Genomic DNA, 13438 nt, shown 5'->3' with positions numbered 1-13438 from the left:
CTGCCTTGTGAGTAGGGGGGGAAGGTGAGAGGGTGAGGTCAAAAGGAGGAGGAGTGGAAAGAAGGAGGCAGAGAGGAATGAGTCAAAGGTAGACGTGGGGAGGTTAAAGTCGCCCAGAACTGTGAGAGGTGAGCCGTCCTCAGGAAAGGAGCTTATCAAGGCATCAAGCTCATTGATGAACTCTCCGAGGGAACCTGGAGGGCGATAAATGATAAGGATGTTAAGCTTGAAAGGGCATGATGTAGTGCTTGGTTGACGTAGTGCTTGGTTGACGTAGTGCTTGGTTGACATAGTGCTTGGTTGACATAGTGCTTGGTTGACATAGTGCTTGGTCTGTTCAGTAACACTACTGACATCATGGCTATTTCACTTTAATTGCATAGTAATATCTTTGAGTGATTTTTTAAATAACACAATAGGGACTGTTCCTTATTCCATTTCTGTAATAAAATGCTAGTACGCAATTACATAACTGTTGCTGGCTCAAATGCAAATCTCACTTCTATTCATGATTGGAGTATGGGGTAACTGATCCTGATCTGTGGTTAAGGGCAACTTCTATCTTCTACGTACCTACTTAGCGAAGGTAGAATCAATGTTTCCCTGCCCTTTATCGCCCCCAAGTGGAAGGGTGGACGTACACCTGGATGCATCAGAAGTCAAGCGTTAGCCATTGATTGACATGACTAATGAGTATGAGGTAACTCTGCATCTTAATAATCTATCCTTCCTCCAGAAGTGTGCACTTGTTCACGTCCCTTCATGGATTTATAAGGAAATGACTGGTATATGGAAACTCCCTCTAGCGTGCCTACTCCAATACATTACTTTTACATTTGTCGGGAGTAGTGATCAAGTGCACACTTCAGGTGGAAGGAGAGAATATTGGGACGAAAACTCACTCCCACTCTCTTTCAACTGTCTCTTACTGCTAGCTCATTTCTCTCTCTAAATCTCTCTCTCACTTTGTCTCCCTCTCTCCACAGCCTGCTCTCACTCTCTATGGTAATGATTATAGTGACAATAAACATTTATTTGTGTATTATCAGCCCAAAGTTCTTTCCAAATGAGCACTTAAAAGAACCAAAACAAGGGAAAGCTAGTGGCTGTAATACAGCTGATCAGGAGCTAGTAGTCTGTCACTAGACGTTGACCTTGAGGAACAACTCAACTTAGGAATTCTGCGAGAGAGTAGAAAAGAAGCATAAAGAGAACTAGAAATAGAGAGAGGGAGGGAGAGAGAGTAAGGAGCAAGCGAGGGGACTCAGAGATCCAAGCTGTTTTATTAATCTGCCAATTTTCTCAGATGACGCAGGGACTGGGATTTTGCCTATTCTTTGTCTCTCTCTACCGCTCCATCCTTTCCTCCCTTCATTGTGTCTCTCCCGATGCCTTGCTCTGGTTGGATGGGAGACGACACACAGCAGGTAGGACTGACTTTACCTCCCTACTCTTCGTTCCTTCTATCCCTTAACCTATCCTCCCTCTGATCTTTCTCATCTTCTGAGTGATGTTCTGGACATTTCTTTCATGTTCGTTTCAAATCCTCCCCCACCCATGTGCATAGGATTCACCAGGAATATAGTTGTACTACCATTGTCAGTGCTATTTTTCATTCACTGAATTGCTATGAATTTGGAGTCCAGGTGCTCATGTCACTTTCGCTCTGTTTCTCTCAGTCAGAATGTGCTGCACATTGACTGTCTTTATATCCTGGTACTGCTACCAGTTTGTGTATGGTGATGTGTGTATATAGGTGTAGGTGTGTGTATATAGGTGTAGGTGTGTGTGTACATCGTTCATCTTCATTCGATTTTATGGAATGTTCTGTACCATCATTTTTTCCACTGGAGTGTAGTTAGTGGTAATGGTTCGATGGTAATGGTTTGATATTAACAGTGCTATGGAACCTCAGAAACTGCTGACTATATGACTATTTTACATTCCAATGAAGTGCTTTCCCAGCTGTTGAGTGAGAACAAGAGAGAACCAAGACCGAGTTTGCGTTTGGAGGAAAGAAATGGAGAATATTCAAAGGATATTTTTGGCAGAAGGAGAGGATGGATAAACTGTTCTGGAGGATTGGGAAGAATAAAACTAGGTTCTGCTGGAGGAATTGCATTCCAATGACAGATCGAAAGGAAAGAGGAAAGAGAGAGTATGAGGGAGGATTTATAAATAGCAGAGCTTTAGAAGGGTGAAGAGAGCAGATGTGATAGACAGTCTGTACTTAAAGAGTTCAAACAACAGATTAATACAGTCAGATTACAGTCCGAGAGAGAGGAATGCTGACACACACACACACACACACACACACACACACACACACACACACACACACACACACACACACACACAGACACACACACACAGACACACACTGATGAACAGTCAATGAAAAATAAACAAGCTCCCTATTTCTTCTCTCTGTCATGGTCTATTGACTCCAGAGTTTGTCACTGAGGTTAAAGTGGAGTTTTTCTACTGATCGACAACCAAATCTGATTAATGTTGAGCCTGAGACAGAGAGTTGATAGACTACATACAAACCCACTACATCCATTTTCTCTATATGGTCTGAATATGCCCTTAGCACGTGTGTGTGGGCATATGTGCATATGCTGAATGAGTAAACTCCTTGAACCTAGAATTAAAATTTCTGAGGTGAGATTATGTGTGATGCCTGCCTGCATGCCTGTGTGCGCATGTGTGTGTGCTGCACACACTATTCAGTGTATGTGTGTATTTTTTTAATTTGATTTATTTTGTATTACTGCACTGTTGGAGCTAGAAACACAAGCAAACTTTATTTGTCACATGCGCCGAATACAACAAGTGTAGACCTTACCGTGAAATGCTTACTTACAAGCCCTTAACCAACAGTGCTGTTCAAGAAGAGTTAAGAAAATATTTCCCAAATAAACTAAAGTAAAAAACAATAAAAAGTAACACAATAACATAACAATAACGAGGCTATATACAGGGGGAACCGGTACAGAGTCAGTGTGCGGGGGTACAGGTTAGAGGTCAATTGTATATGTAGGTAGGGGTGAACTGACTATGCATAGATAATAAACAGCGTGGCCATTTGATTAATTGTTCAGCAGTCTTATGGCTTGGGGGTAGAAGCTGTTAAGGAGTCTTTTGGACCTAGACTTGAAGCTCCAGTATCGCTTGCAGTGCGGTAGCAGAGAAAACAGTCTATGACTTGGGTGACTGGAGTCTTTGACAATTTTATGATCTTTCCTCTGACACCGCCAATTATATAGGTCATGGATTGCAGGAAGCCTGGTCCCAGCGATGTACTGGGCCGTACGCACTACCCTCTGTAGCGCCTTACAATCAGATGCCGAGCAGTTGCCATACCAGGCGGTGATGCAACCAGTGCTCTCGATGGTACAGCTGTATAACTTTTTGAGGATCTGGGGACCCATGCTAAATCTTTTCCTTCTCCTGAGGGGGAAAAGGTTTTGTCGTGCCCTCTTCACAACTGTCTTGGTGTGATTGGACCACGATCGATTGTTGGTGATGTGGACACTAAGGAACTTGAAACTCTCGACCTGCTCCACTACAGCCCCGTGGATGTTAATGGGGGCCTGTTCAGCCTGCCTTTCCTGTAGTCCACGATCAGATCCTTTGTCTTGCTCACATTGATGGAGAGGTTGTTGTCCTGGCGCCACACTGCCAGGTCTCTGACCTCCTCCCTGTAGGCTGTCTCATTGTTGTCGGTGATCAGGCCTACCACTGTTGTGTCGTCAGCAAACTTAATGATGGTGTTGGAGTCGTGTTTGGCCACGCAGTCATGGGTGAACAGGGAGTACAGGAGGAGACTAAGTACACACCCCTGGGGGGGCCCAGTGTTAAGGATCAGCATGGCAGATGTGTTGTTGCCTACCCTTACTACCTGGGGGCAGCCCGTCAGGAAGTCCAGGATCCAGTTGCAGAGGGAGGTGTTTAGTCCCAGGGTCCTTAGCTTATTGATGAGCTTCATGGGCTCTATGGTGTTGAACGATGAGTCAATGAACAGCATTCTCACATAGGTGTTCCTTTTGTCCATGTGGGAAAGGAAAGTGTGGAGTGTGATTGAGATTGCGTCATCTTTGTATCTGTTGGGGCGGTATGCGAATTGGAGTTGGTCTAGGGTTTCTGGGAGGATGCTGTTGATGAGAGCCATGACCAGCCTTTCAAAGCACTTCATGGCTACTGACGTGAGTGCTACGGGCGGTAATCATTTTGACAGGTTACCTTCGTTTCCTTGGGCACAGGGACTATGGTGGTCTGCTTGAAACATGTAGGTATAACAGACTCAGTCAGGGAGAGGTTGAAAATGTCAGTGAAGACACTTGCCAGTTGGTCAGCTCATGCTCGGAGTACACGTCCTGGTAATCCATTTGACCCCGCGGCTTTGTGAATGTTGACCTGTTAAAGGTCTTGCTCACATCGGCTACCAAGAGCGTTATCACACAGTCGGGCATAAAAGGCATTTAGCTCATCTGGTAGGCTCACGTCTGGGTTTCCCTTTCTAGTTCGTAATAGTTTTCAAGCCCTGCCACATCCGACGAACATCAGAGCCAGTGTAGTAGGATTCAATCTTAATCCTGTATTGATCCTTGCGATAACATCTGCAAATCTGTGTATGCGACCAATAAACATTGATTTTATGTTTCTATATGGACTTAACCTATACATATCAGTGCAGTGTTGTAGTAGTGTCCAGTTGAAAGTTTCATGACCCCTCCCTTGTTCTCTCTGGAAGACGAGGATATGGAGGACGGGGATATGGGATTATATCTCTTTCCCTGCAAAAAGAGAGGAACCAGGCTATGAGGGGTGATCAGTCCTCTTCTGGCTGTGCCGGGTGGAGATTATAACAGAACATGGCCAAGATGTTCAAATGTTCATAAATGACCAGCATGGTCCAATAATAGTAAGGCAGAACAGTTGAAACTGGAGCAGCAGCACGGCCAGGTGGATTGGGGACAGCAAGGAGTCATCATGCCAGGTAGTCCTGAGGCATGGTCCAAGGGCTCAGGTCCTCTGAGAGAGAGAAAGAAAGAGAGAAAAAGAGAATTAGAGAGAGCATACTTAAATTCACACAGGACACTGGATAAGACAGGAGAAGTACTCCAGATATAACAAACTGACCCTAGCTCCCCGACACATAAACTACTGCAGCATAAATACTGGAGGCTGAGACAGGAGGGGTCAGGAGACACTGTGGCCCCATCCGATGATACCCCCGGACAGGGCCAAACAGGAAGGATATAACCCCACCCACTGTTAATGCGAGAGTAGCGAAATGCTTGTGCTTCTAGTTCCGACAATGCAGTAATAACCAAAGAGTAATCTAACCTAACAATTTCACAACAACTACCTTATACACACAATTGTAAAGGGATGAAGAATATGTACATAAAAATATATGAATGAGTGATGTACAGAACGGCATAGGCAAGATGCAGTAGATGGTATTGAGTACATTATATACATATGAAATGAGTAATGTAGGGTATGTAAACATATAAAAATGGCATTGTTTAAAGTGGCTAGTGATACATGTATTACATAAAGATGGCAAGATGCAGTAGATGGTATAGAGTACAGTATATACATATGAGATGAGTAATGTAGGGTATGTAAACATTATATTAAGTGGCATTGTTTAAAGTGGCTAGTGACGCATTTTTTACATCAATTTTTCCATTATTAAAGTGGCTGGAGTTGAGTCAGTATGTTGGCAGCAGCCACTCAATTTTAGTGGTGGCTGTTTAACAGTCTGATGGCCTTGAGATAGAAGTTGTTTTTCAGTCTCTCGGTCCCTGCTTTGATGCACCTGTACTGACCTCGCCTTTTGGATGATAGCGGGGTGAACATGCAGTGGCTCGGTGGCTGTTGTCCTTGATGATCTTTATGGCCTTCCTGTGACATCAGGTGGTATAGATGTCCTGAAGGGCAGGTAGTTTGCCCCAGGTGATGCGTTGTGCAGACCTCACTACCCTCTGGAGAGCATTACGGTTGTGGGCGGAGCAGTTGCCGTACCAGGTGGTGGTTTGTGAGTGCTTTTGGTGACAAGCCAAATTTCTTCAGCCTCCTGAGGTTGAAGAGGCGCTGCTGCACCTTCTTCACCATGCTGTCTGTGTGGGTGGACCAACTCAGTTTGTCCGTGATGTGTATGCCGAGGAACTTAAAACTTACTGTCCCGTCGATGTGGAAAGGGGGGTGCTCCCTCTGCTGTTTCCTGAAGTCCACGATCATCTCCTTTGTTTTGTAGACGTTGAGTGTGAGGTTACTTTCCTGACACCACACTCCGAGGGCCCTCACCTCCTCCCTGTAGGCCGTCTCGTCGTTGTTGGTAATCAAGCCTACCACTGTAGTGTCTGCAAACTTGATGATTGAGTTGGAGGCGTGCATGGCCATGCAGTCGTGGGTGAACAGGGAGTACAGGAGAGGGCTCAGAACACACCCTTGTGGGGCCCCAGTGTTGAGGATCAGCGGGGTGGAGATGTTGTTACCTACTCTCACCACCTGGGGGCGGCCCGTCAGGAAGTCCAGTACCCAGTTGCACAGGGTGGGGTCGAGACCCAGGGTCTCGAGCTTGATGACGAGTTTGGAGGATACTATGATGTTAAATGCTGAGCTGTAGTCGATGAACAGCACCCTCACATAGGTATTCCTCTTGTCCAGATGGGTTAGGGCAGTGTGCAGTGTGGTTGCTATTGCGTTGTCTGTTGACCTATTGGGGCTGTAAGCAAATTGGAGTGGGTCTAGGGTGTCAGGTAGGGTGGAGGTGATATGGTCCTTGACTAGTCTCTCAAAGCACTTCATGATGACGGAAGTGAGTGCTACGGGGCGGTAGTCATTTAGCTCAGTTACCTTAGCTTTCTTGGGAACAGGAACAATGGTGGCCCTCTTGAAGCATGTGGGAACAGCAGACTGGCATAAGGATTGATTGAATATGTCCGTAATTACACCAGCCAGATGGTCTGTGTATGCTCTGAGGATGCGGCTGGGGATGCTGTCTGGTCCTGCAGCCTTGCGAGGGTTAACACGTTTAAATGTTTTACTCACGTCGGCCGCAGTGAAGGAGAGTCCGCAGGTTTTGGTAGTGGGCCGTGTCAGTGGCACTGTATTGTCCTCAAAGCGAGCAAAGATGTTGTTTAGTCTGTCTGGGAGCAAGACATCCTGGTCCGCGACGGTGCTGGTTTTCTTTTTGTAATCTGTGGTTGACTGTAGACCCTGCCACATACCTCTTGTGTCTGAGCCGTTGAATTGCGACTCTACTTTGTCTCTATACTGACGCTTAGCTTGTTTGATTGCCTTGCGGAGGGAATAGCTACGCTGTTTGTATTCGGTCATGTTTCCGGTCACCTTGCCCTGGTGAAAAGTAGTGGTTCACGCTTTCAGTTTCGCGGGAATGCTGCCATCAATCCACGGTTTCTGGTTTGGGAATGTTTTAATAGTTGCTGTGGGTACAACATCGCCGATGCACTTGATCGGCGAAGCAAGACATCCTGGTCCGCTCGCTCACCGAATCAGCGTATTCGTCAATGTTGTTGTTTGACGCAATGCGGAACATATCCCAATCCACGTGATCAAAGCAGTCTTGAAGCGTGGAATCAGATTGGTCAGACCAGCATTGAACAGACCTGAGAGTGGGAGCTTCCTGTTTTAGTCTCTGTCTATAGGCAGGGAGTGACAGTGACAGTGATAGATGCTGATCGTAATATTGACAGTGACAGTGATATATACTGATCATCATAGTGACAGTGACAGTGATAGATGCTGATCATCATAGTGGCAGTGACAGTGATAGATTCTGATCATCATAGTGACAGTGACAGTGATAGATGCTGATCGTCATAGTGACAGTGATAGATACTGATCATCATAGTGACAGTGACAGTGATAGATGCTGATCATCATAGTGGCAGTCATAGATGCTGATCATCATAGTGACAGTGACAGTGATAGATGCTGATCATCATAGTGGCAGTGACAGTGATAGATGCTGATCATCATAGTGACAGTGACAGTGATAGATGCTGATCATCATAGTGACAGTGACAGTGATAGATACTGATCATCATAGTGACAGTGACAGTGATAGATGCTGATCATCATAGTGACAGTGACAGATACTGATCATCATAGTGACAGTGACAGTGATAGATGCTGATCATCATAGTGGCAGTGACAGTGATATATACTGATCATCATAGTGACAGTGACAGTGATAGATACTGATCATCATAGTGACAGTGACAGTGATAGATGCTGATCGTCATAGTGACAGTGATAGATACTGATCATCATAGTGACAGTGACAGTGATAGATACTGATCATCATAGTGACAGTGACAGTGATAGATGCTGATCGTCATAGTGACAGTGATAGATACTGATCATCATAGTGACAGTGACAGTGATAGATACTGATCATCATAGTGACAGTGACAGTGATATATACTGATCATCATAGTGACAGTGACAGTGATAGATGCTGATCATCATAGTGACAGTGACAGTGATATATACTGATCATCATAGTGACAGTGATATATACTGATCATCATAGTGACAGTGACAGTGATAGATGCTGATCGTCATAGTGACAGTGATAGATGCTGATCATCATAGTGACAGTGACAGTGATATATACTGATCATCATAGTGACAGTGACAGTGATAGATGCTGATCGTCATAGTGACAGTGATAGATACTGATCATCATAGTGACAGTGACAGTGATATATACTGATCATCATAGTGACAGTGATAGATACTGATCATCATAGTGACAGTGACAGTGATAGATGCTGATCGTCATAGTGACAGTGATAGATACTGATCATCATAGTGACAGTGACAGTGATAGATACTGATCATCATAGTGACAGTGACAGTGATAGATACTGATCATCATAGTGACAGTGACAGTGATAGATACTGATCATCATAGTGACAGTGACAGTGATAGATACTGATCATCATAGTGACAGTGATAGTGATCATAGTGATAGATACTGATCATCATAGTGACAGTGACAGTGATAGATACTGATCGTCATAGTGACAGTGATAGATGCTGATCATCATAGTGACAGTGACAGTGATATATGATCATCATAGTGACAGTGATAGATACTGATCATCATATAGTGTGATCATCATAGTGACAGTGATAGATACTGATCATCATAGTGACAGTGACAGTGAGTAGATAGATGCTGATCATCATAGTGACAGTGACAGTGTGATCATCATAGTGACAGTGATAGATACTGATCATCATAGTGACAGTGACAGTGATAGATACTGATCATCATAGTGACAGTGATAGATGCTGATCATCATAGTGACAGTGACAGTGATAGATACTGATCATCATAGTGACAGTGACAGTGATAGATGCTGATCGTCATAGTGACAGTGATAGATGCTGATCATCATAGTGACAGTGATAGATGCTGATCATCATAGTGACAGTGACAGTGATATATACTGATCATCATAGTGACAGTGACAGTGATAGATACTGATCATCATAGTGACAGTGACAGTGATATATACTGATCATCATAGTGACAGTGACAGTGATAGATACTGATCATCATAGTGACAGTGACAGTGATAGATGCTGATCATCATATTGACAGTGACAGTGATAGATTCTGATCGTCATAGTGACCATGATAGATACTGATGGTCATAGTGACAGTGATAGATACTGATCGTCATAGTGACAGTGACAGTGATATATGCTGATCTTAATAGTGCCAGTGACAGTGATAGATGCTGATCGTAATAGTGACAGTGATAGATACTGATCATCATAGTGACAGTGACAGTGATAGATTATGATCGTCATAGTGACCATGATAGATACTGATCGTCATAGTGAAAGTGATAGTCATATTGATAATGATCGTGATGCTGATAGTGATACTGATAGTGATTGTGAGAGAGATCATAACATAGGTAGTTTGTTTTCAGATCCAATGTTAATATGTGCATTGATAGCTCAGCGATATTGGATTACATTCTATGGTGATGTAAATCTCTCCTCCTAAAGAGAGAGAAGAGAGAGAGATTAGCTGTCCTGACTAGACTGGCATGACCATTCAGGGGATGTGAGTATCTCTGGAATCTGGATGCATGGAACTAGTTTCACTCTGGTCTTCTTGCTGATCCAGGAGAGCTCAACATGGCACGACACATAAAGAAAATCACCACTGCCAGTAACATCCCTGCCAGTAAGGATTACAGCTTTCTTTCCCGTTGAGACTTGCTGTCTTTGAAGTATCCTCCTTCATCCCTGGTGCTTTATGTTCATTTCTAACACATGTTTCTGTTCTGTTTTGAACCTACTGTTGAACCTACCTGCCATGGTTGTAATATCTCTGTCATGTTTGACCAAATCCTGGATTTACCGTAAGGGCTCTGACTTAACAGTGTAAACCCATTGACTGTCTGCTTTTATGTATATAGTATCTTGTAAAAGATTGACAATCATATAGCTAGCAAGCCTTCATTCAAGATACTGTTCTGGGTCCTGCGATTATGATGAACATATAACTAAGCACATTACTCATCTGTGATATGATGTAACATAAACTAATACGACAAGTCCCTATGGCTAGCTCTGGTCCAGGGCTACATGTGGACTATCTTCTCTGTCAGTCTATTGGAGGCTAGCTCTGGTCCAGGGCTACATGTGGACTATCTTCTCTGTCAGTCTATTGGAGACTAGCTCTGGTCCAGGGCTACATGTGGACTATCTTCTCTGTCAGTCTATTGGAGGCTAGCTCTGGTCCAGGGCTACATGTGGACTATCTTCTCTGTCAGTCTATTGGAGGCTAGCTCTGGTCCAGGGCTACATGTGGACTATCTTCTCTGTCAGTCTATTGGAGGCTAGCTCTGGTCCAGGGCTACATGTGGACTATCTTCTCTGTCAGTCTATTGGAGGCTAGCTCTGGTCCAGGGCTACATGTGGACTATCTGCCCTGTCAGTCTGTTGGAGACTAGCTCTGGTCCAGGGCTACATGTGGAATATCTTCTCTGTCAGTCTATTGGAAGCTAGCTCTGGTCCAGGGCTACATGTGGACTATCTTCTCTGTCAGTCTATTGGAGACTAGCTCTGGTCCATGGATACATGTGGACTATCTTCTCTGTCAGTCTATTGGAGGCTAGCTCTGGTCCAGGGCTACATGTGGACTATCTTCTCTGTCAGTCTATTGGAGACTAGCTCTGGTCCAGGGATACATGTGGACTATCTTCTCTGTCAGTCTGTTGGAGACTAGCTCTGGTCCAGGGCTACATGTGAACTGTCCTCCCTTTCAGTCTGTTGGAGACTAGCTCTGGTCCAGGGATACATGTGGACTATCTTTTCTGTCAGTCTGTTGGAGACTAGCTCTGGTCCAGGGCTACATGTGAACTGTCTTCCCTTTCAGTCTATTGGAGACTAGCTCTGGTCCAGGGCTACATGTGAACTGTCTTCCCTTTCAGTCTGTTGGAGACTAGCTCTGGTCCAGGGCTACATGTGGACTATCTTCTCTGTCAGTCTATTGGAGACTAGCTCTGGTCCAGGGCTACATGTGAACTCAGTCTTGGAGACCCTTTCAGACTTTCTTCTGTCTGGAGACTAGCTCTGGTCCAGGGATACATGTGGACTATCTTCTCTGTCAGTCTATTGGAGACTAGCTCTGGTCCAGGGCTACATGTGGACTATCTTCTCTGTCAGTCTATTGGAGACTAGCTCTGGTCCAGGGATACATGTGGACTTTCTTCCCTTTCAGTCTGTTGGAGACTAGCTCTGGTCCAGGGATACATGTGGACTTTCTTCCGTGTTGGTCTGTTTGAGCCCACTGTTCAGGCCATTCCTACATTTCCTAGAGACGGAAAATAATCCCTTAGTCTAGGGAACAAAATGGATTTGCAACATGGCTACAGCAGGCTACAGGTCATTGAGCATGTCATTGCAATTTATGCACTGTTCAATCTTCAGGATATATCCTCATTACATGATGCAGGATGCATCCTGACGTTTGGTAGGACAGTGGGTCAGGCATAGAGATCTTATTCAATTCCTACTGTATATGTCATTCTATGGGGTCGGGTCCTCTGTCTGACCTCCTCCAAGGTCTTAATTACCCATCCTAAGAGCTGTAGACCTGGGCTGTAGACTTGGCACTCCCATCCTACTGAACAAAGTATTGACAATGAGGTCTGTGTCCCAAATGGCACCCTTTCCCTTTATAGTGCACTACTTTTGGCCAGAGCCCTATGGGCCTGGCTCTACACAATATATATAAAAGATTGCTATTTGGGATGCATATAAACACTCTGTGTGTTCATTGGTCTACTCTGTGCATTTCTGATAGTACAGTGATTCTACAGTTCATCAGATCATGGTGGGGTTTCTGACTCACACTCCAACAGTAGGACTGTTGGGTAATTGGAGTACAGTACATTGTCTCCTGGATGTTTGTAAACATTGTTCTTAATGTTAAGAATGAAATTAATTTTGTAAAGGGATTGGTACAGTAACAGAAACAGGGAGCCCCCTCCGCCCCTCCCCTTCCCCCCACCGCACAGTTCACAAGGGATTACATCGGTCTGCTATCGAAACTTGGCAAGAGATTCCCCTCCCCCCAATTTTTTTTGTTGCATTTGCTGGCAATCCCTCTTTATGCCCGGGCAGCAACTGTTGTTGGACTTTAAACGACAGATGAAGACAAGCTGATGAACAGAGCAGAGAAAGAGAGCATGATGGAGAGACGTGAGGTCAAAGGGTGAGGTCCATAGAGAGTGGAGGAGGTAAAGAAGGAAGGAGAGAGGGAATAGAAGGAGGTTAGACTAGACTGGTCTACGTGCATTTTGGTGAGGGTTTTCTCTATTCTTCCTCATGTAGAAATGCCATCTGCATGGCTGATGAATTATAATCATGTGCGATTGTGCAGCGGAGGCTGTCTGTTTGTAAATGTGCCACTCAGGTTCCTGACGCTGACTTCACACACCGCCATGTTGCTCTCCAGATGTGTTTATCTCTGGTGGGAGTGGGATTCATCATCCCTCTCTACACTCTGTTGGAGCTGGTGCTGCTGGTCACTGCATTGGAATACTGGAAAAGACAGACTAGGCAGACTGAGTAGTTATTAGTTGACTATTATTATAATGTATCAAACCTGATCAGATTTACATTGCTTACATAATATTGGTGCTTTTATGTAAAGGTCTTATTTGGATTGCATGTCCACCTATTGTTTTGACTATGTTTGAACCTGTCTAGTCTGATATCTGATGTTAGGCTGGATGTTCCTTCTCTGGTAGAAGTGGGGGGTTTGGTTTAGGTTGTGATGTGATGTGGGGGTGACTTCTGTGATTCTCTGGTTGACTTGAATAGAATTGTGCACCATCACTCACATTGTCAGATTATCGT

At 44.5% G+C, this 13438-nt stretch overlaps 1 pseudogene; it reads left to right on the top strand.

Annotated features, from left to right (window-relative positions):
• Nucleotides 1-1290: 1290 nt before the first annotated feature.
• The window catches only part of LOC115103516 (excitatory amino acid transporter 2-like), a 36801-nt pseudogene continuing 24653 nt past the window's right edge, over nucleotides 1291-13438 (top strand).

Source organism: Oncorhynchus nerka, linkage group LG21, assembly GCF_034236695.1.
Source record: "Oncorhynchus nerka isolate Pitt River linkage group LG21, Oner_Uvic_2.0, whole genome shotgun sequence".
Classification (NCBI taxonomy): domain Eukaryota; kingdom Metazoa; phylum Chordata; class Actinopteri; order Salmoniformes; family Salmonidae; genus Oncorhynchus; species Oncorhynchus nerka.
Note: the sequence above shows the minus strand (reverse complement) of the source record. Positions and strands in the feature narration are given on the sequence as shown.